Source organism: Triturus cristatus, chromosome 2_1, assembly GCF_964204655.1.
Source record: "Triturus cristatus chromosome 2_1, aTriCri1.1, whole genome shotgun sequence".
Taxonomy (NCBI): Eukaryota; Metazoa; Chordata; class Amphibia; order Caudata; family Salamandridae; genus Triturus; species Triturus cristatus.
In genome coordinates, this window is record NC_140581.1 from 832,500,975 (window position 1) to 832,521,141 (window position 20,167).

Below are 20,167 nucleotides of genomic sequence, written 5' to 3' on the forward strand. Positions count from 1 at the left end.
CATCATGCTCTAGTTAGCTCTAAAATTCCTAATATTGTGCATTTGGTCAAACACTATTAGAATGCTCTAATTAAGGACATCATTTATCAACACAATGGTTCATAAAAAAAATGTGACCACAGAATTTAATACAAAGACTGTAGAAAATAAATCACACACCAGTTGCCCTTTCATTCAAAGCGGAATGATTATTCCCTGGAAAGCAAATTGAGCGGAATGTTGAAGACAATAAAAACATGGAAAATGGCCATTGGATCTTGATTTTTTGGCGAACCCCCAATATGCACCATTTTGAATCTGAAACATGCATTGAATAAGAGTGGGTGACTATGAGTGGATGGCTAAGAGGGGTGAGGAGAGGGTATGTGAGTTCAGAGTGGGGGAGTGAGTTGAGTTAGTGGGGGAGTAACTAGAGCGGAAGGGAAGGTGAGGTTAGTGGCGGAAAGTTGAAGCAAGAAGTGAGGGAGAGTGTGATATTGAAGTCTGTTTGAGAGTGAAGCAATCAGGTGATCATTGTTTTAAAAAAAAAATACACTGGCGCAGTTTACACCACTAGTTTTTCTAAGCAGTATTATTACATGCCAAACCGGTCTGGTTCTCGCTCAGAGGGGATGTGGCCAGCAGTTCGGACTGGGATGTCCTTTCTGGGGCAGGGCCAAGTCTAAATTGTAAGTAGTTGGTCGCTGTCTGTAATGATATAGATGGACAAGTTACTTACCTTTGGGAGCGCCTTCCCTGGTAGATACTCTATCTAGTCACAGATTCCTTACCTTAGACTATTCCCCAGGTGTCAGACTGGATCCCGTTTGTCGCCTGGGTTATATTCTAAAGTAAGGAATCGGCAGCCAGAAGTCTCGATCAGATAAGCTAAAACGCAATATACTTGACTGTCACTAAGAGAAATGACCTGTGCCTTAGATTACTTCAGGCATTCCAGTCATCAATTTGTGTGTAAAAACAGTCTCCCTATGTAGGAAGGATACGTCTGTGTGTAGCATTTGCATAGTATAAACCTAGCCAAAAGGCAGTAGAGAAATGTATAGGGTCAAAGGCAAACACACACTCGAGTGATAGAGATTCTGAGGGCCCGATTCACAGAACTAACTTAAGACAAAATCCTAAACTTACTACCATTTTGGTATTCACAGAAGGCACTTACTCATTTTGGTATTCACACAAGGCACTTACTCATTTCGGTATTCACAGAAGTTAGGAGTCCTAACTTTAGGACTCCTAAATGCCTTCTGTGAATACCGAAAGTCTTAAAATTAGGATTTTTCTCAGTTTAGTAGTAGTATAGTTAGGACTCCTAACTTTAGGACTCCTAAATGCCTTCTGTGAATACCGAAAGTCTTAAAATTAGGATTTTTCTCAATTTAGTAGTCCTAAATTTAGGACTCCTAACTTTAGGACTCCTAAATGCCTTCTGTAAATACCGAAAGTCTTAAAATTAGGATTTTTCTCAATTTAGTAGTCCTAAATTTAGATTTAGGACTACTAAATTGAGAAAAATCCTAATTTTAAGACTTTCGGTATTCACAGAAGGCATTTAGGAGTCCTAAAGTCAGGAGTCCTAACTATACTACTACTAAACTGAGAAAAATCCTAATTTTAAGACTTTCGGTATTCACAGAAGGCATTTAGGAGTCCTAAAGTTAGGACTCCTAACTTCTATGAATACCGAAATGAGTAAGTGCCTTCTGTGAATACCAAAATGAGTAAGTGCCTTCTGTGAATACCAAAATGGTAGTAAGTTTAGGATTTTGTCTTAAGTTAGTTCTGTGAATCGGGCCCTGAGAGGGGAAGTGGACTATTACTCTATTATGATGTAGTGTTTTTAAAGAGGTGCATCTTCAGTTCTTTTCTGTAGCGGAGCAGGTTTGGAGAGGTTCTGATGGGAGAAGATGTTCCAGATCCTGGGTGGCTGGAAACACAAGGCATGATGCTTTCTTTTTTTCTAATTTGCACTTCATCTCCAGTCTGATGGTGCCTCTGGTGTGGGCTTACCTGAGTAACAGGAGACGGTAAGCTTTTTTAGCCAGTTAGGCAGTATGCTGGTCCTGGTGGCTTTGTAGATTATGCAGCTCGTTTTGAAGATAAGGTGGGCCAGGTGCGCCAGGGAAGTTCCATCAGGTTGTGGTATTACAAAACATTTCTTCAGACCCTTGATGATGCGTGCAACAGCATATATGCCAAGACATGGGCCCCAAGCTCACTGTGTCATAAAATACAAGGCAGACCTCGCTGATGAGGCCCAATAAGGACAAACCCGTCTTGGGTAGGTTGTGTTCCTATATGTGACCTTGCAATTCCAAGTAGACTGTCCCTTTTGAGTCAAGGCCAAGACTGACGAGGTAGTGGTTGATCCTTGTCTGCAATGGCAAAAAGCAATGAACTGGAATGCAGTCCAGAGTGATTGTGAGCTCCTGAAATTAATACAAGCATTTAATCCATCTCTTTTTGCGCTGTCTATGTATTTTTTCTTAAGTAGTAGGGGGTTTGCCTAGACGTGCCAAAACAGATTTCAAGCTGGACCTCGGTGATGAGGATCAAAAATCCAATTGAGACCTTAGGTTGCTTGTTTAATCCTGTTTATAATCAATGGGGTCCTGAAAAAACAGGCAGGACTTTCCGTTTTGAACCGGGTTAAAGGGCTGATTTGCACATGGGTGGTGCACATGGGTGGTGCCTGTCTCTCATTACACAATCTGAAAAATGACGGAATGAAATGCAACCCAGATGGATTACCGGTGGCTGTGATTACTACAAATGTTAAATCCTTCATTTACTGTGCTTTTGCATTAACATGCTGAGTCGTCGTACCAGTTTATTAGGTATCACTGGCAGGAAAAGCAGAAAGAGTTATTCCTAACAGTTACACACAATCGAACATTACAGGCCATGCCATCCACACCAAGATTAACAAGAATTTCTAGGAATCTCACCACAGAAAATGGAAGACTATTTGGCCTTTAAAGCTCAGTCAATCAAGCCTTGAGGTCCCTGGCCTGTCCGCAAAGGACTGAAGATTTTGCAAAGTCTTTTAATCATGTGGTTTTGAGACTAGAACAGATCTAAAATACCATTTTTATTGGGCTAGAATAAGTGGCTGTAAATAAGCATTTATAAGCATTCTCATATAAATTAGCTCCCAGATTATAGTCATCGCAACGATCAATCAGAAATTATTGTGGGGATAAATTGTTCTCCTTCAGAAAGGTGCAAATCATACAGCATGCTGTGTGTGTAGAAGAATGATGGTTTATGGATTTATTTAGTACCTTTATTATAGATGACAGGAACTATATTCATCAAGCAGACCATAGGACCCACGGACTGGTATGCTTTTACCACAACTGTAGGATGGACTGACAAGCAGGGTGAGGTTGGCAATAACAACACAGACCACACTAGCATAAGAATAGTATAACCAAAGATAAAGCCCGTGTGACTTCATATGTAAGAATAATGGGATTCACACATCACCTCTATATTTATTGTACTGGTATTCAACTAAGGTTTTCAAATCACTGTACACTTCAGAACCATGGTATGGGACAGGGCAAGGATACAAGCTGAAAAATGTAAATCCAGCCTCTGTTGTAGATGCACTAAAACATTTTTTGCCTTTTGGGAACAACATATTAAGTGCCCCACGTGCGGTGGGAATGCTCAGGCATGGATTCATGCTCAGCGTGCTATTGGACTTAAGTTATACCTCACTGACCTGTGTTCCCGTCTTGACACAGCCTGGTCTAGCAGTTCAGGTTGGACTGTTGCTACTAGAACAGACCAGAGACTGACTTGCATAAGGCAGTCTCGGTCTAGAGTGGCACAGTGGGTAAAAAAAGAATGGGGCCTGAGTGATCGCCAGTGGTTGAGATTAATTCAAGCATTCATTCAATGAGCTTGCTGTTTTTGCAGATGGTTTAGCTTGAGGCAGTGAAAAGGGAAATGGTCACCCTAGATATATGGGTAATCTAGAGTCCAAAGTTTAGAGCCTCATTTCCAGGATTTCTGATGTATTGTCATCCTGGAAATGAGGAAAAGCAGCTTTGGAGGAAAAAAGAGAATATATTTTTAGAATTACAACAATGTTCTACGGGATCTACTGTCCAGTTTGAAACCCAAATGAAGTGGCTGGATAGTCTGGATCACAAGAACTTCATGTTTCTGAGTGTCCTGTTTGCTGAAACTACCAGGGAGAAATGAATGATGGACAACACATTCGACAATTTTTTGTTTAATATTCTAGTCCCATTTTACAATCATTTTTCTACAAATCCCAGGAGATCCCTGGATCATGAAGAGGTTCCACCCGGCACCTTATATACAAAAAAAGCCCCTCCCCTCCCATCTGAACCAGTAAATTGGAGGCTCATTGCACTCATCAAAGCGGAGTCCACTGTTTTGCTTGCTTATTACTCAGTATTAGGAAGCAGGGCTTAAGCAATCTAAAAGGGTGACATTGAATCAAGCTGGCTTCCATCCTGCAATCGGCACAATAACAAACCGTTTAATCTTATCAATATAAATTGACAGTTCGCTCAGATCCAAGTCAGTTCTATATGTATGTTTTGTAGACCTTAACTCAGTCTTTGATAAGGTATGAAGGCAAATTAAACCAGAGGGGTATCCCTCCTAAGGCTGTTACATGAAATTGAATTGCTATACACCAAAACCTGGGGGAGAGTAGAAATAGGCGAGGGGTATGCAGCCTCTACTAACACATACATCGCAGGCTGCTTAAAACAAGGATGCATCTAGGTTTCTATGGTTTTCAACCTTATATAGCTGATTTAAACACCTCTATTAACAAAGCAATCTTGCAAGCACTCAGGCTTAGCCTATACTCAATAACAGCACAGTCATATAAGGTGATGGTATGGTTCAACTAAGCAAATGTCCAGTTGGTCTTCAGAGGCTGTTCTTTCTTTCTCAAGTTATGACAAAAGAAACGAAATGGAGATTATATAGAAGGATATCTTGGTCTCATCTTTGACAATTGAGATCATTTTAATGGCCACCTCTTGTCTTTAAAAGCAAGGGCGAGATCCCTAGCATTTGCCTTCAATGTACTATTTAACAAACTGTGTGGTCCGTCTCCGGAGCCAATTGTGAAGGTAAAAAAGAAATTATTACTTCCAACATTAACTATGGATCTGAAATTCTTCGGTGGAAAGATGCAAAGCTGATAGATGCCCTACACGCCAATATACATAGACAATAATTCATTCTTTCTGACAATACATAAAGCAGATATCTACCTTGAATTTTGCCTGGTGAGAACAACTTGCACACTTCCTTAAATTATGTAATAGATTGCGGGAAGCTCCAAAAGTCACTTCAAACAATCTCTTGGAACTAACCAGACCTAGAATTGACAACCCTTGGCTAAGATTCTTACAGTCAGCATTGGATGCACTGCAGTTGAAACAACTTTGGGAAACAACAACAAGCCCGATTTCATTAAAAAAATAAAAAATAGTAAACAAAGCGTGAAAGGTAATTTCAAACAGGCAGAAGAAGCATGAGTTATGTAAAGAAAAAAAAAGGAAGTGTGCTATCCTATTTTAAGTCGCAGTCCAAATTAAAATAAAGCTTGTGAACATTCGAATGGGTAGGTTCACAACTAAAATCTGACTCCAAGATGGGCAAAGGGCTGGGAAAGTCAGACCCTAGACATTGTGGCTATAAAAATGAAGCCATCCTGCATATATTATGTGCTTGGCCTGCTTTTTTAATTGAGGCCCTAAAAGTCTCCTTCAACCTTGTTTTATTTGCTTCAAAATAATCAGAACATGTAGACAAGCTTTAATTCAGAATCTTTAAAGGCCTGCATACGCAATTAAGTTCTCGATTGGACTAATTTGCTGATAGGTCTGTAAGTGACTGAATTTAACCAGCATTTGTTAGTCCTTTGCTAAAGTTGCTTTAAACTGTGAGACCGAAGGACATCTTTAGTAATGCTGTTGACAGGTGTAAAAGTTGCATGTTATCACTTTAGCGATGAACCAAAATATGGAAAATACTAATAACTCTTCAATGCACTTTATTGAGGCAGTTCCTTACCAATAATTGTTACATTACACCTGAAAATTGTTTTCAGTGCTATTTTATAATGTTGTCTTAAGGAAAACTTTTTTTATATATTGAGACGCTTTTTATTAACTATGTAATAAAAAATGTTGATTTGAAAAACAACATATGCCGATAGGGATCTGGAAAGAAATCAAGGGGAGGGAAACATGGGACTGATGAAGAGAGAGAGATCTGTTTAGCACCAGTGCTAAATTTGTAAATATAATATAGGCACGAAGTTCTTCTCAGAAGCCTGCTGCTGGTACTGCAGAATGCCGAAATTGCCGAATACTAAAACTACCTTGTCTTGATTCCATTTTATGCCTCTTTCTTTCACCATGTTACCCTTATGGTTTCTATTTCATTCATACAGGTTCTTTTTCATCTCTGCATTTTCCCTTTGTCATTGTTTTCTGATCTTTCTCCTTCTCTGTCATTCTCTTTTTTGTGCTCACTCTCTAGGCCAACGTCTGATAATGCCAAACCAGCCCTAAATGCACTCTGGAGTTGCAAAAAAAATATAATAATTCAAGACATTCTTGTGGAGTCCTCCCCAGCCCGGTAGCATGCAAATGACCACGCCACACTCAGAGCTCTGTAGTGCACGTCTTTATTCTTCAGAGTGCAACTGTTAACTTACTGTACACATTGCGTCATGAACTTTATTAACCATACGCAGATACATACAAACAATTATGTCATTCTTCTACAGAGGCCATCAGGGACCAGAAGGGTCACGCTATGCATATTTACAAGATATTAAATCTCCCCATCTGTTAAATAAAAAGTACAAATATTACACATATACATCACAGTTCCTCAATGAGTCATCAAGGTGCTTGAACCAGACCTAGTCGTGTGAGGTTGATGAAGCGGAGGAGCGGGGCCTGCCTCAGGCACTGAGAATGCAGAGGTAGGCATAGGAGGTGGTCTCTCCGTACTTTAAGGTGGGAAGGTCTTGCTTCTGACACCTGGAGACGACGAACATCGAGGTAGGTGCTTGAAGTGTGACAAATCTCTTATGACGGACTTTTCGCAGTCACCATATGTCCTTTGCTTGTCACAACCCTCAGGGGTTCAGCATCAAATGGAGCATCAAACTTGAATATACATTTTTGAGCGAACCAGGACCCAGTCTCCCTCCTTGAAACCCGTTTCCTGAGCACATCGGCGTTTATCAGCATAGGTCATCATTATGGGCGTGTGCAAAGAATCTGTTGTATAGATTTCATCCGATCTGCAAAGCTGAGTGGTTCATTGCGGCAATTAGGTTCCCATGGCTCTCCCAAACATCAAGATGGTAGGGCTTTCACCTGTAGTGGAATGGGAAGTTGATCAGTAGGCACGTAGGGCTGAACATAGAGCCTATTTGAGATGACTTCCTTCTAGCGCAGGGCGCTGAACTACTCTCTTTAGGGTTCCCATGAAGTGTTCGACAGCGCTGTTAGCCTTTGGCCAGAGAGGGGTACTTTTCTGATGTTAGATATTCGTGTTAGTGAGAAACTCTTTAAACTCTTAGCGGTTAATTGGCGGGCCATTATCTGACTTAAGAAGAGGGGATACCCCATGTTACAAAAATGTCATTTAATGTCCCAATGACTTTGTCATGTGTAGTTGACAACAGGACTTCCACCAGGGGAAATCGTGTGTACTCATCAACAACTACCATTAGATGATGTCCATTGTTAAGAGGTCCAAAGGAATCAACTGCAATCCTCTCCCACACCTGCTTCTGGAGATCAGACATAACTAATGGATGTTGCGTTGGTTTAGGAGATAAGCAGTTACACAAATGGCAGTCCTTTAATTCTCTTTCAACTCTTTCGCCAAGGCGAGGAAACCACACTTGGTCTCGAACAGCTCCCTTGGTGGTGACAATGCCACAATGACCCTCATGGGCAGTTTCAATGACTTGTTATCACAGACTCTCTGGAATGACAGTTCTAGAACCTCATAATATTATGCTTTCTTGTGCAACAGAGAGTTCCTCACTCACAATTTTTAACTTTCGGTATTCAAAGTCATCTGTAACAGGTCAAGTGTGGTCATCCAGGATTGCTGGGCAATAATGTCCTTAAGATCACACAGATCTCGATCTGTATTTGTAGCAGAAAGAATTTGCTCCACTGAAAGAGCTGCAGGTATGCTTGATGTAACTATGAAGGTAACATAGGCCTCAGCTGCTTTAGACTTTGTACTGTGACACTGTACTGGCACTCGTGAAAAATAGTCAGCGGGATTTTTATCTTTGCCTGGCCTATGCACAATAGTGTAATCATCTTGCAATCGCAACCTCCACCTCTCAATGAGAGGGGGCATATTGGCCTTCAGATTCTCAAAAAAAGTAAGTAAAGCTTGGTGGTCAGTGACAAGGTGGAAGTGTTTTCTGTATGGAAAGACATGGAAGTGTCCACAGCTAGACTTTCCTTCCTAGGTTTGGAATTAGCACATTCGGGCTGCGACAGACTCCGGCTCACATAAGCCACAATGTGCCTTTGAGAATTGTTGTGTCCACTGTGCGGGGCAAGGATCGCACCTAACCCCACTTAGTGGCATTGACTACCATCTCAGTAGGACATTTTGGATACAAATAGGCTATTTGAGTAGCGCTCTCAATTGCTTTTTTGATTTTTTTAAAGCTCCGTGGCATTGAGGTGACCACTTGCACACAGTGTTCTTTTTTTGTCAAGTTTCTCAACGGGGCACTGACTGTGGCAAAATCATGACTATACCTGGTACAGTAACTGACCATGCAAAGGGAGGATTGCAACATGGTCACAGCTTGTGGTGGATTAGTGGACAATAAGACTTGTACTTTAGCTGGATCTGGTGTCATCCCCTTTTCAGAGAAAACATCCCCAAAGAATTTGAGTTTTTGTTTTGTGAAACTCACACTTGGTTGCGTTCAAAGTGAGACTGGTATCAGCCAGCAAGCGCCATATTTGTGTAAGGGCTTTGTCATGATTTTTTTTCGAGTGGCTCCAAATACCAGTATATCATCACTAAAATTAAAGGCATGCATGACAAGTTGTATTATGTGCCGAATTACATCCTGAAAAAGTTCTGCAGCAGACAACACCCTAAAACGTAGTCTTTTATATCTGAAAAAAACAATATGGGTCAAAAAGATGGTAATGTACCTGCAGTTTTCCTCTAGTTTGAGTTAATGATACCTCTTGTTCAGATCAAGACAAGAAAAGACTTTGGCACCGTTCCCCTTTGTAATCATACCTGCAATGTGCAGACCGGGATGTCGTTCTCTCTCAATTGCCTTATTAGCTTGGCGCATGTCAACACGGATGCGCATGGCACCTCCACTGTCCTTTTTGGGCACCATCACTATGGGTGAAACCCATGGTATCGGACCAGTAGAGCATTCAATAATATCATGTTTTAACAGCGTTTCCAGTTCTTTTTTAACAGCTTCCTGCAACTGAAAAGCAATTTGACTATGTCATTTAGCAACAGAGCGATTGTCCTCATTCATATGAACTTGCACCTTCTGGGTCTTAAGCTTTCCTAGTCCACGAAACAACGGTGGGAACTGACTTACTATGTCTGCATGTGTATTTTTGTTATAGTTGATGGAAATCAGACCCATGTCTGCAGCAGTACTGAAACTGAGTAAACATGCAATTGACAAATGAACTTTAAGAACATGAATTAGTGCTTGCACCTTTGCCTTCTTGTGTCTCATGGTTGCTACAAATGATCCTTGGCTTTGCAATGGCATAAAGGCAGCCAACATATATACCTTTGCGTTCAAAGGTGTGAGACGGGCCATCAGTGACAGTTCATTTTACTTCTCTGCCAGCATGATGTTTATCGATGCACCACTATCGATGATAAAAGGTATGGAACAACCATTCACCTTTAGATGTGATCTTAGGGCAATGTTGAAGGGAACGTGGTTGTTTCACATGGCGATCTCACAAGTACACGTGTCTGCATGAAGCCAAACCCAGGTGCTCACGTCAGTCACCAGTCGACAACATCATTGCACAGCCATCTTCATAATTGGCACTCGACAATTACATTTAAAACCTTTGGAAGATGAATTTGATGATAAGTGTGAGAAAGTGGGTTTCTGTTGCAGTAAACCCCCTTTTTCTTTTTTTGTTGCCAGACTACTGATGCTCTTTGACTTAGTGTGCCCTGGGCTCCTGCCAATCAGGTGCCCAGGGCCTGTGTTCCTTCCCTAAAACTGTGTTGAAGCCTAAACCCAATTGGCATCTCTGGCCACATGTCAGCCCCAGGTAAATGGTACCCTGGGCGAGGTGCTAGGTCTCCTCCCCCAGGATGGGCAGGGGAAGCTTCAAAGGCATGCCGTCTTTGTGAGCTACTCCAGGCTACTTGCTGTGCTCAGCAACTGGCCCCCACCGGTTTTGACCCCCATTCTGGCAGGAAGATCGGCGGGAAAACCTAAGTGAGGAAAGGGGGTGTGCCAGCCTCTGCCAACCCCACCCCTCAGGTGGGGGAGGCGAGGCGAAGCCTAACTCCGGGCTCTCGCCATCTTGAAGATGGGAAGCCCTACCCAATCAGGACTAGGCTCTTGCCCCCCTCCCACAGGAGAGTGGCAGGCTAGGGGGTGTATCCACCCCAGGGAAGGGACCCATTGGTCCCTGACCTCTACCTACCTGTAACGCCCCTAAATTTAGTATTTAGCGGCACCCTGAACTTCCTTCCTCAGATCCCGAATCCGAAACAAGAAAGAAGAAGACCTGCCGTGCAGCTGCTAACAAGAGTACAACACCAACTGACTTGGCCCCAGCCCTACAGGCCTGTCTACCCTCGAACCTGCTCCTGCTAAATCCCGGCTTCTCCTGCGGACAGCAACCTCGAAAACCCCGGAGGACCTGCCTGCCTTGCTCATCTACCAAGACTGGGACTCCCATGAGCAGTGGTTCTGCTCAAACAGCAACAACCCCTGCTGCAAACCAGGAACCGCAAATCCAACACACTCTGCATCTGCCAAGCCTGGCCTGTGCCAGAGTGAACAAAGACCACGAGGACGTCCCCCCTGCGACTGTGACCCAGAATCCAGTACCCAAGGACCCTCCTTGACGCTCCTGACGACGCCTGCAGCCTGCAGCCTCAGAACCAGGGCCCCCTCCAACCGCGACCAGCAGAGGGTAAGATTTCCCGACGCGAAAAGGCACCCCTGCACCCGGCGCCCTGCAGCCCCCTGTGCCCAACTCCTGGGTACCTAACTAACCTACAGCTTCCCAACTTACCACTCGAAGTGGTGGTCGCACCTTAAGAATCTCCGTCCCCGAGCTTGCAGCCTTTGTTCGTCTTGTAGCTTCTCCATTGAAATCCATTGAGCGCCCAACGGCTCAAAAGCACCCTGCACCCAGTCGCCCGAGTGCCCCTGGAAGTGCAACCTCTATCCTATTCTACTTCCCCACTTGCCCTGTGTAAGTGACCAGGAGCCCAGCTCCCACAGTCGCGTGGCCTGCTTGCCAGCAGCCACAAACCAAAGGTCCCCTGCCCGCCATAGGCTAACATTGGGCCTAACTCTCTCTGCACCCGGCTGCCCCTGTGCCGCTGAGGGTGTAACAACTGTACCTATCTGACCCTGGGAGACCCCTGAGTCTATGCCCAGAACCTTAACTCCGCCAGTCGAGTACTTACCTGAAAGCCGATAACGTACATATTCTCCATAGGGTAACATTGACTGGTTTCACTTGGAAATTCTTCTGTCGAGTTTTGAAACTTTAAAATATTCACTAAAAATCAGCCGATCAACGAAAACAAAATTACTCACCTGTTATTAGGAGATATCACAGTGCCCAGCACGGACCCTGAAAAGTAAATACAACTGTACTTACCGATAACTTGATTTTCCTCCATAGGATAACATTGCCTGGTTTTTGCCAGAAATTCTTCTGTCGATTTTTGAAACATTCAAATATTCCTTACAAATTGCCTGTGTAACAAAAACGTTTTCTTTCAACTGTTTACAGGAAATGCACCAGGGTTGAATCCAGGATCCAACCCTGAGTAAGAAAATCATACGCAAAGTAATTGAAACTGCATTTACTTAAAAACTCCCATTGAGCTCAATGTTATAATTGTGTTTGAATTGTGTTGCCTATTGCAACAACTAATTCAAAAGTCTATTGTTCATTGAAAGTATATGACCAAAGCATCTCATTCTGAGAAAGTATTTATGTTACCTACTGTGGTTCTAAAATAAAATAACTATATATTTTTATATACAAAACAATTGGCCTAGAGTTCAGTTCTTGAGTGTGTGAGACCATTTGCTGGCTGAGTGTGTACAACAAATGCTTTACACTGTCCTCTGATACTGCCTTACTGCTCGACCAAGCTACCACTTTAGAGAGCAAGGTTATATCTAACTTTAGCCTCTGCCAAACCTCTGGGGACTATGTACTCTGTACACCCTATACCTATTTGGGGACAGTATATACAGAGCCACTTTCTTACAATAAGCTACCTCGATTAGCTTCTACTTGCCTGAATTGGTGTCGGCGCTTGGTCTTGTGGCTTGGCTAGAGGATTTCTGGAACCTTTCTGGCGTACAATTTCTCTTCTCAACATGATGCAGAAGTTTTCTTTTTTGCTTTGCAAACTGTTAAAAAATTGGTTTTTTTCCCGCAACCTTTGCATGTTTGTCCACTGGCGTGACATTTGCCTTCATGCAGAAAGAAGACACCGCATTGGAAACACAATTTCTTTTTCCTCAGAGACATCACTTTATGGCCCTTAACCTTGTGTCTGATTACTTTTTATGTTCAATGCTTAAGACTTAAAGTGATACAGAAGGGGAGAAGAGAAAAGGAAAATCTCAGCGAGCAAGAACAGAAAAAAAGAGCTTGAGAGAGGTCACTGATATTACCAACATCGAACCAGAGATTCCGGGGATGCGTAAAGATCCACATAATTTGCTTTAGAACTCTTTTTATTAAGCATTTACATTTAATACAAACCACAATGATCAATTTGACACATCCAAGAATCACTTCACACCTTTTTCTATCCTTTGTTGAATAAGCAGACCAATTCCAGACCACCCCAAACATCTTCACAATGTTCCGGAGAGTCACCACACAGCATGACTCTGGTGCCCCACACCCTAACCACCCTGGGCCTCTCCCCATCTCCCCTATCGGTTGGGGGGTTAGTCCCTTTCTCCGAATTCCTGCCAAAGGCCCATTATCTTTTCAAATTCCCTTAGGCAACCTCTGGCCTTATATATAGACTTCTCGGCCTGCATGCATCAGTCCAGGTTCGCCCAGAGGGTGATTGGTGCTTTTAGAGGTACTTAATCTATCTGGGGGATGTGGCTGTACTGAAGAGTAATTGATGCACTAAAGAGTGTTTGGTGCCATGGACGTATATTACGCATATGCATGATGAGTATATGAGTGGGTATTGCTGTCACTGATGTACTGAAGCGTATTTAATGAAGTGGTACAGAAAGTGGTATTTTGAAGCATATTTATTGAAGGTATGTAAATGTAGCTTCTAAAATCTAAACTACTTTCACAAAATATTACAGATGTTTGTTTAAAATTTCTAAGTGTTCTCCATGTTTGCAAATGACATGGATATTAACTGAGCTCACTTTGGACATGAGGAGATGAGAACATGCATGTTGAATATGAAGAGAAAAGACTGATTGAGGGAGAAACCAACAAGTAATTCATTATCTTAGATAGAAAATAAGTATGCGTGGGTGTTATTTGTCAGGTGGCAAAGGCACAAACTTCAAGCACATCTTTTTCGATTTTTATCAGTGATCAAGTCCAAATCAACAGATGGACAATATGACATTTGAATCAACTAAAGAGAATTTAGAAACCAACCACTACTTGGAATAACAAAATAGCATCTTGAAACTACCTATTAAAGGTTACTGCAATACTAATATTTCTGCAAATAAGCTCAAGTATCAGAAACAAAATGACCAAAAACAATCAGGCTATAAAGCGCTGTCAACAAAGAACCCCCTCCAAGATTACTTCACAAAGTCAGATGTAATCTGGGCGCAAACAAATGACCTGTGGGAAACCCATGGGCAGTAAACAGATATCGTAGGTTAGTGTGCAATCACCAGGTCAGCGGTTCTTAACCTTTTGACTTCTGTGGATCCCCACTGAATCACTACTGGAATCTGTGGACCCAGCCTGAGCAATTTCTACAAATGTTAATCTCAAAATAACACAAAGCACGGAATTAAATCTACATCAAACAAAGACACAAATTACCAAATATTTTATTTCATTCACAAACAAAACATATGCAGAAATTGAAATTCTAATTTTAATAGAAAGGTTGCACCATTTCAAAATCTAGTTTCTTAAAGACAGCGTATCGCTTTGCCTTTTTTGCTCCTAATGCAAGGTCTCTTTTTCACCGGATCATACCACGGCTCCCATTGAGGTCACCAGCAGTCCATACTGGATCCCGCTTGCTGTACTTGTGCTGCTTCCATGAATCAAGATATGGATGGCAACTTAATTTTTAGCCCCAATTTCAAATTTCTACACATTTACATTTTAAACTGTTATGTTTTCAATTTTGCGTTTTTATCTATATATACTTCATTAAATTGCTATAGTATTTAATTTTCTAAACAGTCGCGGATGGCCTAAGTCGGCATCGCAGACTCCCAGGGGTCCGCTGACCTGAGGTTAAGAATCGGTGCTCTAGGTCAAAGGTACCTCAATTACAGTGTGGCTGGAAACTGTGTGGCAATAACAGAACAGCCTGAACGGACATACTATTCTAATGACTCACTCATTTTTTGTAAACATCGTATGGTCAGAGTACAGGCCTTTGACTGTCCAATGTTAAGCAAAATCCCCTTTTGCTCCCTGCAGTGCCACATGCTGTAAACCCTTATCCGTAAAGGAAAACAACGGTTCCTGTGGAATAATACAGTTAATATTGATAATAATACGCACAATCACAATATGGAGGGCTTGACTAAGGTCAGAGGGGGAAGAAACCACATAGACCGATGATTCAGTATATCACAATTATAAGTTTTATATTTCAAACAGGGGGAAGGGGTATATACAGTGTCACAAAGTCATTGAAAAACATTTGTGCATAGTGTTCCAAGTAAACAAAGGAACCTAAAACAGTGGTGAAAGTGTGATAGTTTTTTTACAAGGTTTTCACAATTTCATACAAGTCGACCATTATCAGTTATATTCAGTGTGAACAGTAGCTATATACAACGATATGCGCTGGGTAATGGTTCGCTTCCTCTTTATGTCGACGACGTTTCGATCCTCTACTTGGTGTGGGGTCTCATCAGGACTTAATTATGTAGGGACATCTGTTGATTCGACTGCGCAGCCGCGTGAAGATTGTGTGCCACAAGTGGTGAATGAAAGCAAAAGGGATACTCACATAAGGACCCAGCCGGGTGCCCAATGTGAGTGAGGGAAGACCGACAATCGAAGGATAATTCAGCCTTGACGGCTAGTAGATGACTCACTACAGCCCTAGTGGTCTGATGATTACGCGGGGACTCTGAATCATGGTGTGTTGAGCAAGGATATGCTCCAGTAACATCAGTGTGGTTTCAATGAGGTCTTGACCAGGATCGTCGAGGAGTCCCAACTTGCGTGACGGTACTACGCGTTGGCTTCACAAAGCAGCGTTAGTCAGCTTTGTTCTCAGGTCAGATGACCCTTATCCAGCAGTTGATGGGGAAGCCCACCATACTCCCCTTAGATCTTAGGTGACTACTATGGGTCTGCTATGCTATATGCAAACCCTAATATAAGCACAGCAAAGGTAGTAACAAACATAACAGCAGAAAAAGCAAACAAGCAGACAAAGGCCACAACAGGAATGGCATTGGTGGCAGAGATGGACTAGAGAGGGAAAGGCGTGGTGCGGATAGAACCCTGATTCTACAGGGGATCTAACATGCAGCCAAAGGGTCAAAAGAGAATCATAGCAGAATGCACAGAAAGAGGTGGCATTTATTAATGGAAGCAAAGCAATTCCCAATCAACTCGAAAGTATATCAAGTAAAGAAACTTTTAAGTACCTACTAGAGAACTAATCAGCTGGTCTAATTTTATGAAACAAGACAAATCATCAGAGGTAGGAATTTAATAAACTAGGAGAAAATGAGAATCCATGCAGAGCTTTTTAATAAAAGGTGCACAATGTGCTTTATTAGTCAGTATAAAATCATAGTGAAGGCAGTGATAGTCCAGATAACAAAGTACCAGTTTTTTACTATAATTACTCATGACCTGGTAGCTCTTAGTCACCCTTTCTAGAGGCTCACAGATGTTCTACAAGAGACAAGAGATGTGTCGGTCATTTGGCAGGGGATTAATGGGAGGAATGGTACCAAAGGACTAACAGTACACTAGTCACTACACTGAGGGAATTGTACTTACTGTTCCAATTACCTCACAATCATGGAAGACTATTAAACATCCACGCTTGACTAGAAGGTGGATAACAGCTCCTGTCCAGATGGATTCCCACGCAGAGTGACATTCAAAAAGAATACATCTGGTTCAAAGTTGATCACTAACTCAGTACTGATGTGACAAGGACATAGAGACCATGATTCTGCTGTAGGCCCTCATTATCATGGTGTCAAAACCCCTTTCAGAGGGCCATGGGGCAAGCAGGAGCTACTGAGCCCAACCGTGGTGGTTTAGACCTTTCACTCCTGATGTTCCGGTGCCCAGCCTACTATGGGTTCTGAACAACTGGGTCAAGGACCCCTTCAGCACCTGACTCCCAGTAGCAGCACACCGGACTCTCAGTGGTAGCGCAGATCGTGCAGCTCAAGGCTTTTTGGGAGGATGAAGGTGTAAGGCGAGCACAGACGCACAACTCAAAATATGTCCAGCAACCTCAATAATTTGTTGTCTAGTCAAATACTTGCATTTATATAAAAATAAGTATTTATATACTAACTCAAAGTACAATACAACACACAGCAAATAATATGCATAGTCTTCTTAAGGCAGCTAGCATTACCCGGGTCAGCTTGTGTCCCACTTCCCCATCTATGGACGATGGCTACTCCCCATTTTTGCGTGGCGACATCCAAGCTAGTTCCTGCTAGTGAGTTCAAGCCTTAAAAGTTCTAGTAGGGCTTTTAACAAAAGTCCACATGTGGGTGTGTCAGTCAGAGTAAGTTCTCAAGGGCCCCACGGCCCAGTATCAGTCTTATCAGCACTCACTGGGAAAGCGATGCAGAATCCCCAGGCACAAGTTCCATGCTTGGTGTTGAGCAGAAGTCTGAAATCTGTAGGAAGGACACGTCCACAACACTCCTCCAATTCGGCAGTAAGTCGTCTTCTTCCAGGGGTGGACCTTGGGTGCTCCCGGACTCAGGTAGGTAGGTGAAACTTGGTTCCAACTCAGTTTAGCGCAAAACCCTCTTTAAAAAAAGAAGCCAAGCAAGAGGATTTAACTTATCATCGAGCTGCACAGAAAGTAACCTCTGGATTTCCCATCATCCATCTGCACAGAAAGTGACATCACTGGTTTCCTACCCATTGCACCCTGCGCTCCTCACCCCTCCCAGGACCTACTTAATGGCAGTGCAGGCACCAGTCTGCACCTGACTGCACCCAGGGCCAGGAACCCTGGTTATCCCCCTACCCACCACTATTGTGCTGTGCTCCTCCGTGTCCTTAAGCCTGGCTGCTGCTTGCTGCACTGCTGCCACACCAAACCACACAACATGGAATGAGTGTACACATGTGCCTCCTGCAAGCTCTCATGCAATCGCCCACACCTTACACCCACCACTCCCTCACCAACAGCATCCCACCCACTAAAACTCACACAAACCAGCCTCCTGCTCACACTCACACAGACCAAACACGGTCCACACAACATGATACACTTTCATGTATGCTACTCAACACCCACTCGCTCACCAAAACACGCCTTGGAGATATGGGACCTACTGCACAACAAATGACGTTCAAGATACGCATTACTGCCAACTTCGACCTGGATGAACCCTCGTGGACAGACTACCAGGACCCCGCACCAATGTTGCCAGCGACATCATCAATCATCAATGCCACACCGTCATCCCTCTCACAGACCTTAACTTTCACCTAGAAGACTGCTCCGACCGAAACGGTACAGCACAGAAAACCTAGGAAACCTTGGCCACCCGCAGCAGCTGGAAAAATATTACAGAAGAGGAGTGGACTTCTGCCCTCTCCGTGCATCAACTTGAGCACACCAGCAACTTGCCAAAAGAAATCAAGAACCTAAACAGCTCAATCACAGCATGCATCAACACTCTGGCAGTCCTCAAGTGCAGCCCAAAGGCAAGTGCCCGACCAGCTGGTACACAGAAAAACTCCTTGTGATGGAATGCTTCTGCAAGGAACCGAAGCCCAAATGGAGAACAAGTCAGGTCACCACAGATAAAGTAATCTTCAAATCAGCCCTAAGACACTACCACCAGCAGATACAGAACACCAAATGTACAGCTCTTGCAGATCGCATCCACACCAGCACTAACAGCCGCAAGTAAAACTTCACCATCATCAAAAATATTACTGCGCCTCCTTCCGCCTCCAGCAACATCACCCGCTCACAAGACGTTTGCAATAAGCGATTGTAATTGTTCTGTAACAAACTGGCCCCCTAATACAGCACCGTCAACTCTTAACTGGTCCCCGTCACAACTTTACTTCTCATCACAGCCAAAGAATGAACCCTAACCTTGTGGCCTGCATTACCACCTTCGATATCGCTGCTACTATTTAGACCATTCTCTCGTGTGCCCCATCTCACTCTTGTCCCTACCATACCTTCATCAAGGGACTCATACTGATCAGCCAAGCACTAACACCCATCATCAACATCTCCATTGACTCAGCCACGTTCCTAAACACCTGGAAGCATGCTCCCATCAAGCTCCTGCTCAAGAAACCATCCAAGCTTTTCAACTACAGACGCATCTCTCTCCTACCATAGCCAAAGCCTCAGCAACCACCAGCCCCTCGACTACATGCAGTCTCTTACATTGCTCCTAAAGTGTGGAACAGCCTTCCACTTCACATCAGAGTCTCCTCCTCTCTTCTTCAATTCCGCAAGGAGCTAAGGATGTAGCTTTTGAATTAACCACCTATCCTAAGCAGGGCTAAGCACACACACTTGCTCAGCACTAGGATATCCTTGCGGGTGATAGTGCACTTTACAAATACACACAACATAAATCCACGGGTTACAACACACTGGCAACTGCAGGCTGTTCTATTCATGGACTCTGGCCCCCTCCTGACTTGTAGGGGGGCTTCACAGTGCACACAAGGTGATGACCCTTAGTACTTTCTGTGATCCCCTTCTGGCATACAGGAATCACTCAGCAGCACTGATAAGGCGATGCCTCTCTTCTGGCCCAGGGCTACCAAGAGCAATGGCCCTTCCTTCGTGGCAGTGTAGCATCAGAGCAGTGACTTCTTTCTCACAGCAGCAGACTCATCCTGGCATCAAGGAGTCACACAACACGCCTACTTGTCTTGGGTGGGGCAGACGCTGGTGCTCTTGGCGACAGTGCTTGAATCTCCTGGGTGATGTCCTCTCACCTAGTATGGGAGACTGGCAGACCCTTAGTCCCCACTCCTTGTCAAAACAGGCAGAATTTGTGCTGAACTTCTCCACACCGATATACAGCTTCAATTTGACAATTTGGGTCTTAAGCTTCCCTTTGTATAATCCATTTCCAGACACACTTGTGATTTAGTGTCTCTGTCTTTGAAATTTGAGTTCTGGGGGTTGCCCATTTTGAAGTGCCCACTGCTTTGTTGTGCTCTTCTTCCAGTGTTGCGTAAGTTACGACTCTGTCGTAACTCTACAAGGGTTGTTTTCCCATCCAAGGGTGAAAATGCACCAGCGAATAATGTTAAAGACCAATTATTGCAGCCCTGCAAATACTACTCAATGTGTATTTGATATAAAGGTATTGCTTTTGGGTTACTAACAATCTCATAGAGGGATCAGGGGCACTGTGGAAACAGCGACAAATCCTATTTCAATATTCACAGAATCACATACAACGTACTAGGAAGAACGAACACTTTTGAGTTAAAGGTAT

General features: G+C 43.3%; 1 protein-coding gene across 2 annotated transcripts in view; it reads right to left on the reverse strand.

The window, feature by feature from the left end:
- The window catches only part of AOPEP (aminopeptidase O (putative)), a 1,648,611-nt gene that overhangs the window by 780,636 nt on the left and 847,808 nt on the right, over positions 1–20,167 (reverse strand). The gene's annotated exons all lie outside the window — the stretch shown is intronic.